A 9,564-nucleotide genomic window follows, 5' to 3' on the forward strand; every position below is an offset into this window, starting at 1 on the left:
CTGTCTAAAAAAAAAAAAAAGTGTTGGTCATTTCATATTCACACTAGTTGTATATAAGACTTCTAGTTACTCCAGATCATCACTAGCGCTTGGTATAGTCAATCTTTTTAGCCCTTCTAATGAATATGTAGTAATATCACATTGTGGTTTTAATTTCTCTAATGACTAATGTTGTTGGACATATTTTCATGTGCTTATTTGCCATCTATACATCTTCTTTAGTAAAGAGCATTCAAATCTCTTGCCCATTTTTAAAATTGGGTAGGTTGTTTTATTATTGAGTTTTGAAAATTCTTTGTGTATTCTGGACACAAGTTCTTTATCAGATAAGTGTCTTATAAATATTTTCTGCCAGGCTATAATTTGCCTTTTCCATCTCTTAACAGTATCTTTCAAAGAGAAAAAGGTTTGACTTTTGAAGAACTCTAATTTACTAATTTTGTTATGGATTATGCTTTTGGTTTTGTATCTAACAAAGCTTTGCCTACCCCAAGCTCAAAATGTTTTTTTCCCTAGCTGGACACAATGGCTTATGTCTAGAATTCAAATGTTTTAGGAGGCCAAGGTGGTAGGATTGCTTAAGGCCAGGAGTTCAAAACAAGCCTGGGCAACATAGCAAGACCCCATCTCTAAAAAATAAAATAAAAAGATTAGCTGCCTGTGGTGGCACACATTTGTAGTCCCAGCTACTTGGGAGGCTGAGTCAGGAGGATTGCCTGAGCCCAGGAGTTTGAAGCTGCAGTGAGCTATGATTATACCACTGCACTCGGCCTGGGCAACAGGGCAAAATTCTGTCTCTAAAATATATACGTATTTTTTCCCTATGTTTTTCCTGTGAACTTTTAATAGGGAAAAACTGTCAGTTTCTCAAAATCTGCCAGTTTCTCAAAATGTTTCCCAGTTATCTCAGCAAAAAAACACATTTCAACTGTATTATTTCTCTGTCTTGGCCGGGTGCAGTGGCTCATGCCTGTAATCCCAGCACTTTGGGAGGCCAAGGCAGGCAGATCATTTGAGGTCAAGAGTTCGAGACCAGCCTGGCCAACATAGTGAAACCTCATCTCAACTAGAAATACAAAAATTAGCCAGGCATGGTGCTGGGTGCCTGTAATTCCAGCTACTGGGGAGGGTGAGGCAGGAGAATCACTTGAACCTGGGAGGCAGAGGTTGCAGTGAGCCGAGATCGCACCACTGTGCTCCAGCCTGGGCGACAAAGCCAGACTCTGTCTCAAAAAAATAATAATAAACTGCATGTTTCTCTGTCTCAAGTTAAAAAGAAACAAAATAATCCAACCAACCATATCACACATTCAATTAACTGATACAAGTAAGAATAAATCATGTTAACTGGAATTATCGTTGTCATTTGAATCTCAGCAGGATATGAAATTAGCTCTCTACATAGAAGCGAGATTAGGACATCATGGTTGTAATGGTCATTTTAGTTACAAAGGACAAAAACCCAGCAAAAATGAAGAGGTGGATTTCTGGCTTTAGATATATCAAAACTACAAACAATAGCATCTCTGCCTCACTCTCTGTTGCTCAGTTGTGCTTTCTTCTGCCTTGTCTGTATTCTCAAGAAGTTTCTGCCAAGTCATGACAAATATGGCACTTCCTGGCACCACAAAGCAAGGAGGGAAGAGGTGGTCATTTAGTAAAATTTCTTAGAAAAACTGGCCCACATTTTGGGGAAAAATAAAGCTAGATTCCTACTTAATATCACATACAAAGGTGATTGTCAATGGATTAAAGACCTAAATTTGAAAATAAATATATAACATTAAGTAAGAAAATGTGGGAGACTTTATGTTGAGAAGGAATTCTTCAATGAAACTCAAAAGCGTAAGCCATAAGACAAAAATGTGATAAATTTAATCAACTCTTCGTATGCAGTGAAGACCACTGTGCAAGAGTTAACAAACAAGTAACAAGATAGGAGGAGATAGTCGTAATGTCTAAAACTGCTAAGTGGCTAATATCTAGAATATATAAGAGATTCATACATCAACAGGAAAAAGACAGGAACCCCAGTAAATGAGTAATTAATAAAAGGCAAAACCAAACAGGCTATACCAAGCATATGCTGGAATACTCAAACTCATTAGTAATCAGAGAAATAAGAATGAAAGACCATTGAGATTTCACTTTACACCTCTGGCAAAAATTAGAAAGATGGATAATACAACTGTTGGCCGGCACTGGGGATTTTTCAAGATCTGTTTTTTTTTTTTTTTTTTTTTTTTAAAAGAGGAATAAGCTTACCCTGTGCCACATAATTTATTCTTGGTTAAATATCCCAAAGGAATTTTGATACTGGCCCATCTGAAGACAAAGGAAACAGTATTATCATAGTCTAGTTTGTATTGATGGGAAATTGGATGCAGTCTGAGAGGTCACACTGGAGGAGTCAATAGGCAAAATATGGTGGAACACCATGCAGCTGTTAGAAGAAAGGGATTAAATAAATATATAGCAACACGAACAAATCTTTAAAACAGTGCTGATGTAATTATGAGAATGTCATTTATGTTAATTCAAAATACATGCATACAAATCAGCAATACACATTTAGAAGGAAGACCGATAAACAAAATGTGGATTTTAAATGCCTGCGAGTGTTTGCCAGCAGTGGGAAGAGGATGGAAAGGAAAACGGGAGTAACAAGAGGATCAAGAAATAAAATGCAAGCGGTCTTGTGTGGACTGTGATAATGATGTCATGAACAATGACATCACTAACTCAGCCCCCTACATCTGAGGTTCAGCAAAAGAGAAACGTAAGAATTGCCCCGATCAGATAGATGTAATTGAGAATATTTTTTTTTGTGAAAGAAATGATTTAATTCCCAAAGGAAATTAAAGACGGCCACAAACTCCTTGGTGCACTCTATTTCTCTTCCCTTAAATCTGGGCTCTGTGACTGCTTTACCAATAGAACTGTGGCTAAAGTGACTGTGTACTAATTCCGGGCCAGCAGAAGTTCTGGGCTTCTGCTTCCTCCCTCTCGGAATCCTCACTCTTGGGAAACTCCCTCTCAGAACCCAGACACATGCTGTGAGAAGCCCAAGCCACGTGGAGAGGCCACGTGTAGACATTTCATCAGAGCGGCCCAGCTGAGCTCCAGCTTCGAGCTGTGAGCTGTGACAGCCAGCTAGGCTTTCCAGCCCAATTAAGCCCCAGGGCAACTACAGCCCCAGCTGATATCACAGGAGCAGGAGACCCACCAGCTGAGCCCAGTCAATCCACAGAATCATGAGGGTTTACACATATTGTTTTAAGCCTGCCGTATCTTGGGAAATTCGTTACACAATGACAGATGAACCATATAATTGCCACATCGTTAAAGAATAATCAGAAGCATCCAAATCACAGTAATGCTCAGAGTGATCCCCAAACCACAAATCGTTTCTTCAAAATTTACAAAAAGAAAAGGCAAAAAGCAAACTCATACTTTAAGGAGGGATGTGGTGATATTGCAAATCAATCAAACAGGATGAGATTTTACAGCTTCAGAAGGGTGGAGGTTTAGTGGTCTGCCAGATGTCCTACCCATCCCAAATGGCCCCAAATGTTGGGGAGGCCACAAGGTCTCTGTTTCTTTCTCACTTTTCCTGTTCTCTCATACCTTGGTATTTCAGCCCAACTATTTGATCTGTAAACAAGAATTCTCTAATTTATTGCATGAGATAATGTATATAAAAATACTTGATAAAATGTAAATACCTATAAAACAGTTTTTTAAAAATTTTAATCTATTTATTTTGAGACCAGGTTATGAGACTGGCTAATTTTTGTATTTTTGGTAGAGATGAGATTTCGTCGTGTTTTCCAGGCTAGTCTCAAACTCCTGAGCTCAAGCAATCTGCCTGCCTCAGCCTCCCAAAGTGCTGAGATTATAGGCATGAGCCACTGCACCTGACCAGTTATAATTTTTAAGTTTAATTAACAAAAAGGCCTTCTATTACTGTATCCTCAATTTCTAGGTATAAAGAATTTTAAAGGCCGGGCACAGTGGCTCATGCCTGTAATCCCAGCACTTTGGGAGGCCAAGGCAGGCAGATCACTTGGAGGTCAGGGGTTCGAGACCAACTTTGGCCAACATGGTGAAACTTTGTTTCTACTAAAAATGCAAAATTTAGCCAGGCATGGTTGAGTGTGTCTGTAATTCTAGCTACTCGGGAGGTTGAGGCAGCAGAATCACTTCTGGAGGCGGAGGTTGCAGTGAGCTGAGATGACGCCACTGCACTCCAACCTGGGTGACAGAGTGAGACTCTGTCTCAAAAAAAAAAAAAAATTTACAAACCACTATATTCAGGTTGCTTTCATATTTAGTCTGATGAATATTTGATCTGGACAATGTTATATGTATTTGGGACATCCATTTACAATCAGGAGATTTCACACAAAAATGTAAACGTTTATTTTCTCCTGAAAAATTGGAAGACGTGACAACATGAAGTCCTTGCATTTTCTAACGTCAGCAATGGATGTCTTACCCCAAGCTCCACTCAAAAAAGCAGAAACAGAGACAAGGATATGTGTTCGGGAGTTTGTTTTGGGAAGAGATCTGGGGACAAGAGAGAAACAAGGAAGGAATGCCAGTGCAAGGATGTGTTGCAAGGTCACTGCTGTAGGCACCTGGAGCTCAATTCCACTGGGGACTCTAAGGAGCTGTGTAGGATGAGCCTCAGTTTTGTGCCAGAAAACAGAAGAAGGGTTATTTATCTATTAGTTCCTATCTCCCCTTGGTCAACAGTTACACCATAAGGTGTTAACTCTCGAACTTCCAGGTTTGCCAATGCAACTGCATGGCTGAACAGATTCTTGCAGCCATCCCATTCAGCAGCATGGCTTTCGGAAGCCCCAGGGGCAGAAAGCGAGAGATACACAGGGCAGCTGAGGCAAGGTATTGTCAGGTTACACTTGTTCACAGCCAGTTTCTGCAGCAACTACTGGAATAGATGGTCAAAAGGGGGGAACATGATGTGGAGGAGCTAAGCAGCAAGTACCTCAGGTCGCCAAATTTAACAAATTAGGATGAGCTTGTTTTCATCTATGAGAATCCACTGACAGCTGTTGATTTTTAAAGCTTTTATTTACCATTTTCTTCTATTTTTGAGCACCATGGGCTCCTCCGCTCCTGCCCCAGTGTATACAAGTCTCCACAGAGAGGGCAGCAACGTGTTCTATCTGCACAGAGACTCTAGCTTGGACGAGCTACAAAGAGGTCAGTGACCTCCCAGGATGCCAACCTTCTGTTTCCATAAGTCAAGACATAAGTGCCTAATAACCAGCTAGGAGGATCTGACTCTTCTTAGGTTCTGCTCCTGCTTATATTTCCAGATATTAAAAGGCAGCCGATTTATTAAAAGTATAAACTTGCCCGAGTTTGAATTGGCTCCACCTCTTACCGTGTCCTCTCTGTGCCTGAGATTTCTTATCTGTAAAACAGAAATTTAATATAACCTATGTCACAGGCTTATGGTTAAGATTCACTGAGTTGGCCGGGCGCGGTGGCTCAAGCCTGTAATCCCAGCACTTTGGGAGGCCGAGACGGGCGGATCACGAGGTCAGGAAATCGAGACCATCCTGGCTAACACAGTGAAACCCCGTCTCTACTAAAAATACAAAAAATTAGCCGGGCGTGGTGGCGGCGCCTGTAGTCCCAGCTACTCGGGAGGCTGAGGCAGGAGAATGGCGGGAACCCGGGAGGCGGAGCTTGCAGTGAGCCGAGATCGCGCCACTGCACTCCAGCCTGGGTGACAGAGCGAGACTCCGCCTCAAAAAAAAAAAAAAAAAAAAAAAAGATTCACTGAGTTAAGCTGGACATGGTGACTTACACCTGTAATTCTAGTGACTCCGGAGGCTAAGGCAGGAGGATCGCTTGAGTCCAGGAGTTAGAGGCTGCAGTGAGCTATGATCATGCCACTGCATTCCAGCCTGGGTGATGGGGAGACACCTGACTGCTAGGAAAATAAAAAAAAATTCAGTGAGTTAATGTATGTTAAGTATTTAGAACAGTGCCTGGCACTGAGTAAGCCAGCCCTTGGTAAAAATCCAGTTCCGTGTTGTGCACACATGCGACCAACTCCAGCTGTTCTCTTTGAGTAGGAAGAAAAACTGGTATGCATCTAGTTATTGAGGGGTTAACAATGCCAGAATCCACTGCCTTTGTTAAATTCCCCACAGTGCAATACATAGAAAATACCATTGATGGGGCTCAGGACATGCCACCCTAAAATATGACGGTAGAAGACCAGAATATGCTACCCCAGATGTGCCCCTTTGGCATAAGGATTATTTTTGAGAAACTGCAGACACAGGAGAAGTTCAGAAAAGTTACCCTTTTGAAAGACAAACTGACATTTATGAAGGAAATCTCCATTTTTAAAGGTGTCTTTCTCTCTGCACCAGAAAGAGAAGGATAACTAAATCACTAGAGACTCTTATCAATGGAGAAATAATTGACTTAAAATGTCATAACAGGCTCACACCTGTAATCTCAGCACTTTGGGAGGCTGAGGTGGGCAAATGGCTTGAGCCCAGGAATTTGAGACCTGCCTGGGCAACATGGCAAAACCCCATTTCTACAAAAATTAGCTGGGCATGGTGGCACATGCCTACAGTCCCAGATACTTGGATGGCTGACGTGGGAGGATCACCTGAGCCTAGGAGGTAAAGGCTGCAGTGAGCTGAAATAGAGCCACTGCACTCCAGCACCGGCAACAGAGTTAGACCCTGTCTTAAAAAGAAAAGAAAAAGTCCTAACAAACCTTGCCCTTATTCAGATGCTTTTCTTGATCATCTCTCCCTAAACAGGCTTTCCCCATACCCTTCTTCCTTTGTTTCAGGAAACATAGTATTTAAGCCTGAACTCTAAGACAACTTTTTGAGATCTACTCTAGGAGATTTACTTATTTCTCTGGGTATCTCTCATGTGTACAGGAGATATACTGCTATTAAACTTCTGTTTGCTTTTCTCTTGTTAATAAAGAGTAATTACGGTGGCTCAAGCCTGTAATCCCAGTGCTTTGGGAGGCCGAGGCGGGTGGATCACGAGGTCAGGAGATCGAGACCATCCTGGCTAACATGGTGAAACCCCGTCTCTACTAAAAATACAAAAAACTAGCCGGGCGAGGTGGCGGGCGCCTGTAGTCCCAGCTACTGGGAGGCTGAGGCGGGAGAATGGCGTGAACCCGGGAGGCGGAGCTTGCAGTGAGCTGAGATCCAGCCACTGCACTCCAGCCTGGGCGACACAGTGAGACTCCGTCTCAAAAAAAAAAAAAAAAAAAAAAAGAGTAATTAATAATCCTCCTCTTTTTACAAATGGGGATACTCAAGTATCAGAGTGATACAAATAATGAAAGCTCACACCACTTGTTCCTGGAGGTGAGATTTAAGCCCAGAAGTTGGGTGCTATGGCCACTCCCTTAACCATTCTTCTAGAGCTGGTGTTCTCCTGCCTCTGCTCCTGGCCCTTCCAGGACCCAGCTCTCTAAGGCAGCTCAGGAGGGTGATCATGTCCTCAGGCCTTTTGTTTTTTGATTGGAACATCTGGAGCTACAAATTCCTTCATGGCCCAAAAGGAATGAGGCTACATTGGTAGAATTAATAGGCAGTGGTAAGATTTTAAGCTTGTGCACTCAGCCTTGCAATGTCAATAATCTTCCTTCTAAAAACATTGTCACTGCAATAACCCCAGCCCAGTTAAAACTGCTCAATGTAGGCCGGGTGCAGTGGCTCATGCCTATCATCCCAGCAATTTCAGAGGCCGAGGTGGGCAGATCGCTTGACCTCAGGAGATCAAGACCAGCCTGGGCAACATAGTGAGATGCCATCTCTACTAAATATACGAAAAAATAGTCAGACATGGTGGTGCACACCTGTGGTCCCAGCTATTCAGGAGGCTGAGATGAGAGGATAGCTTGAGTACGGGGGCAGAGGTTACAATGAGCCGAGATCATGACACTGCACTCCAGCCTGGGCAACAGAGTGAGACCCTGTCTCAAAAAAAAAAGATTGCTCAATGATAAGGATAATAATAACAAACATTACAGAGTACTTACTAGGTGCCAATTCCACAGCAAGTGCTTGACATGTTTCATTTAATCTGCTAAACAATGAGTTGAGTACTACTGTTACCCCCACCATGTTTCAGATGAGGAAACTGAGGCTTACAATGCTTAAGTTAGGGTCACATGTAGCCAGGAAGCAGTGCTGCTGAAATATCAATCAAAGGAGCCCAATCACTTCCTTCTGTAGTATTTTATTTCCAGAATGTCTCCTAAACCACTAGCTTTTCTATAAATCTGCATGCACGCACCATCACCCGGACTACAATAAAAAAAAAAAATCAAATGATAACCTTAATAAAAGCATTTAAGGCCGGGCGCGGTGGCTCAAGCCTGTAATCCCAGCACTTTGGGAGGCCGAGACGGGCGGATCACAAGGTCAGGAGATCGAGACCATCCTGGCTAACACGGTGAAACCCCGTCTCTACTAAAAAAATACAAAAAACTAGCCGGGCGAAGTGGCTGGCGCCTGTGGTCCCAGCTACTCGGGAGGCTGAGGCAGGAGAATGGCGTGAACCCGGGAGGCGGAGCTTGCAGTGAGCTGAGATCCGGCCACCGCACTCCAGCCTGGGCGACAGAGCCAGACTCAGTCTCAAAAAAAAAAAAAAAAAAAAAAAAAAAAGCATTTAAAACATTATTTTTCATTTCCAAACCTGTATTTGTTCCAATCTGTGTTTGAATGGGAAGGAGGAAATTCTGTTAACCTCCTTGTTAGTCAATCCTCCCCCACCAGACTGATTCAGCCCCATAAACAATGGATATAATTATACTGAACAATGGTGTGTTCATTTCTATGTCTAGACATAGAGTTTACATTTGAAAACAAAAGAGAACAGAAAAGAGAAGGCACCCTACTGGTTTGTTCGTTTTAAGACAGAGTCTTGCTCTGTCGCCCAGGCTGGAGTACAGTGGTGGGATCTCGGCTCACTGCAACCTCCACCTCCCGGGTTCAAGCAGTTCTCTTGCCTCAGCTTCCCGAGTAGCTGGGATTACAGGTGCCTGCCACCACGTCTGGCTAATTTTTGTATTTTTAGTAGAGACAGGGTTTTGCCATTTTGGCCAGACTGGTCTCAAACTCCCAACCTCAGATCATCCACCCACCTCGGCCTCCCAAAATGCTGAGATTACAGGCGTGAGCCACTGTGCCCGGCCCCTACTGTTTTTTAATTATTTGTAGCAAATTTTTCTTAGCCTGGATGCTTCCCTTTTGATTAGGATATTCAGAGTATCAGGAATTTTCTTGAAAAACATTCTTATGTAAAGCTAGCAGTGTTAATTTAGGAGTAAAACACAAATACATTTAAACAGTCTCTAGTGTGAGTAGAAACAAGTCATTTTAAACCATAGAGGATTTAGAAAATCATGAATGTGTGAAAGTCTGATGAAGAATAAGTCATTTTCATAGTATCAGAGTATCTTCCCACAAACTACATGTTAACTGTAAAAAGAAAAATAGTAACTTGACAGTGACAAAACCTGGACAAGCTTCA

Source organism: Theropithecus gelada, chromosome 2 (assembly GCF_003255815.1).
Source record: "Theropithecus gelada isolate Dixy chromosome 2, Tgel_1.0, whole genome shotgun sequence".
Lineage (NCBI taxonomy): Eukaryota > Metazoa > Chordata > Mammalia > Primates > Cercopithecidae > Theropithecus > Theropithecus gelada.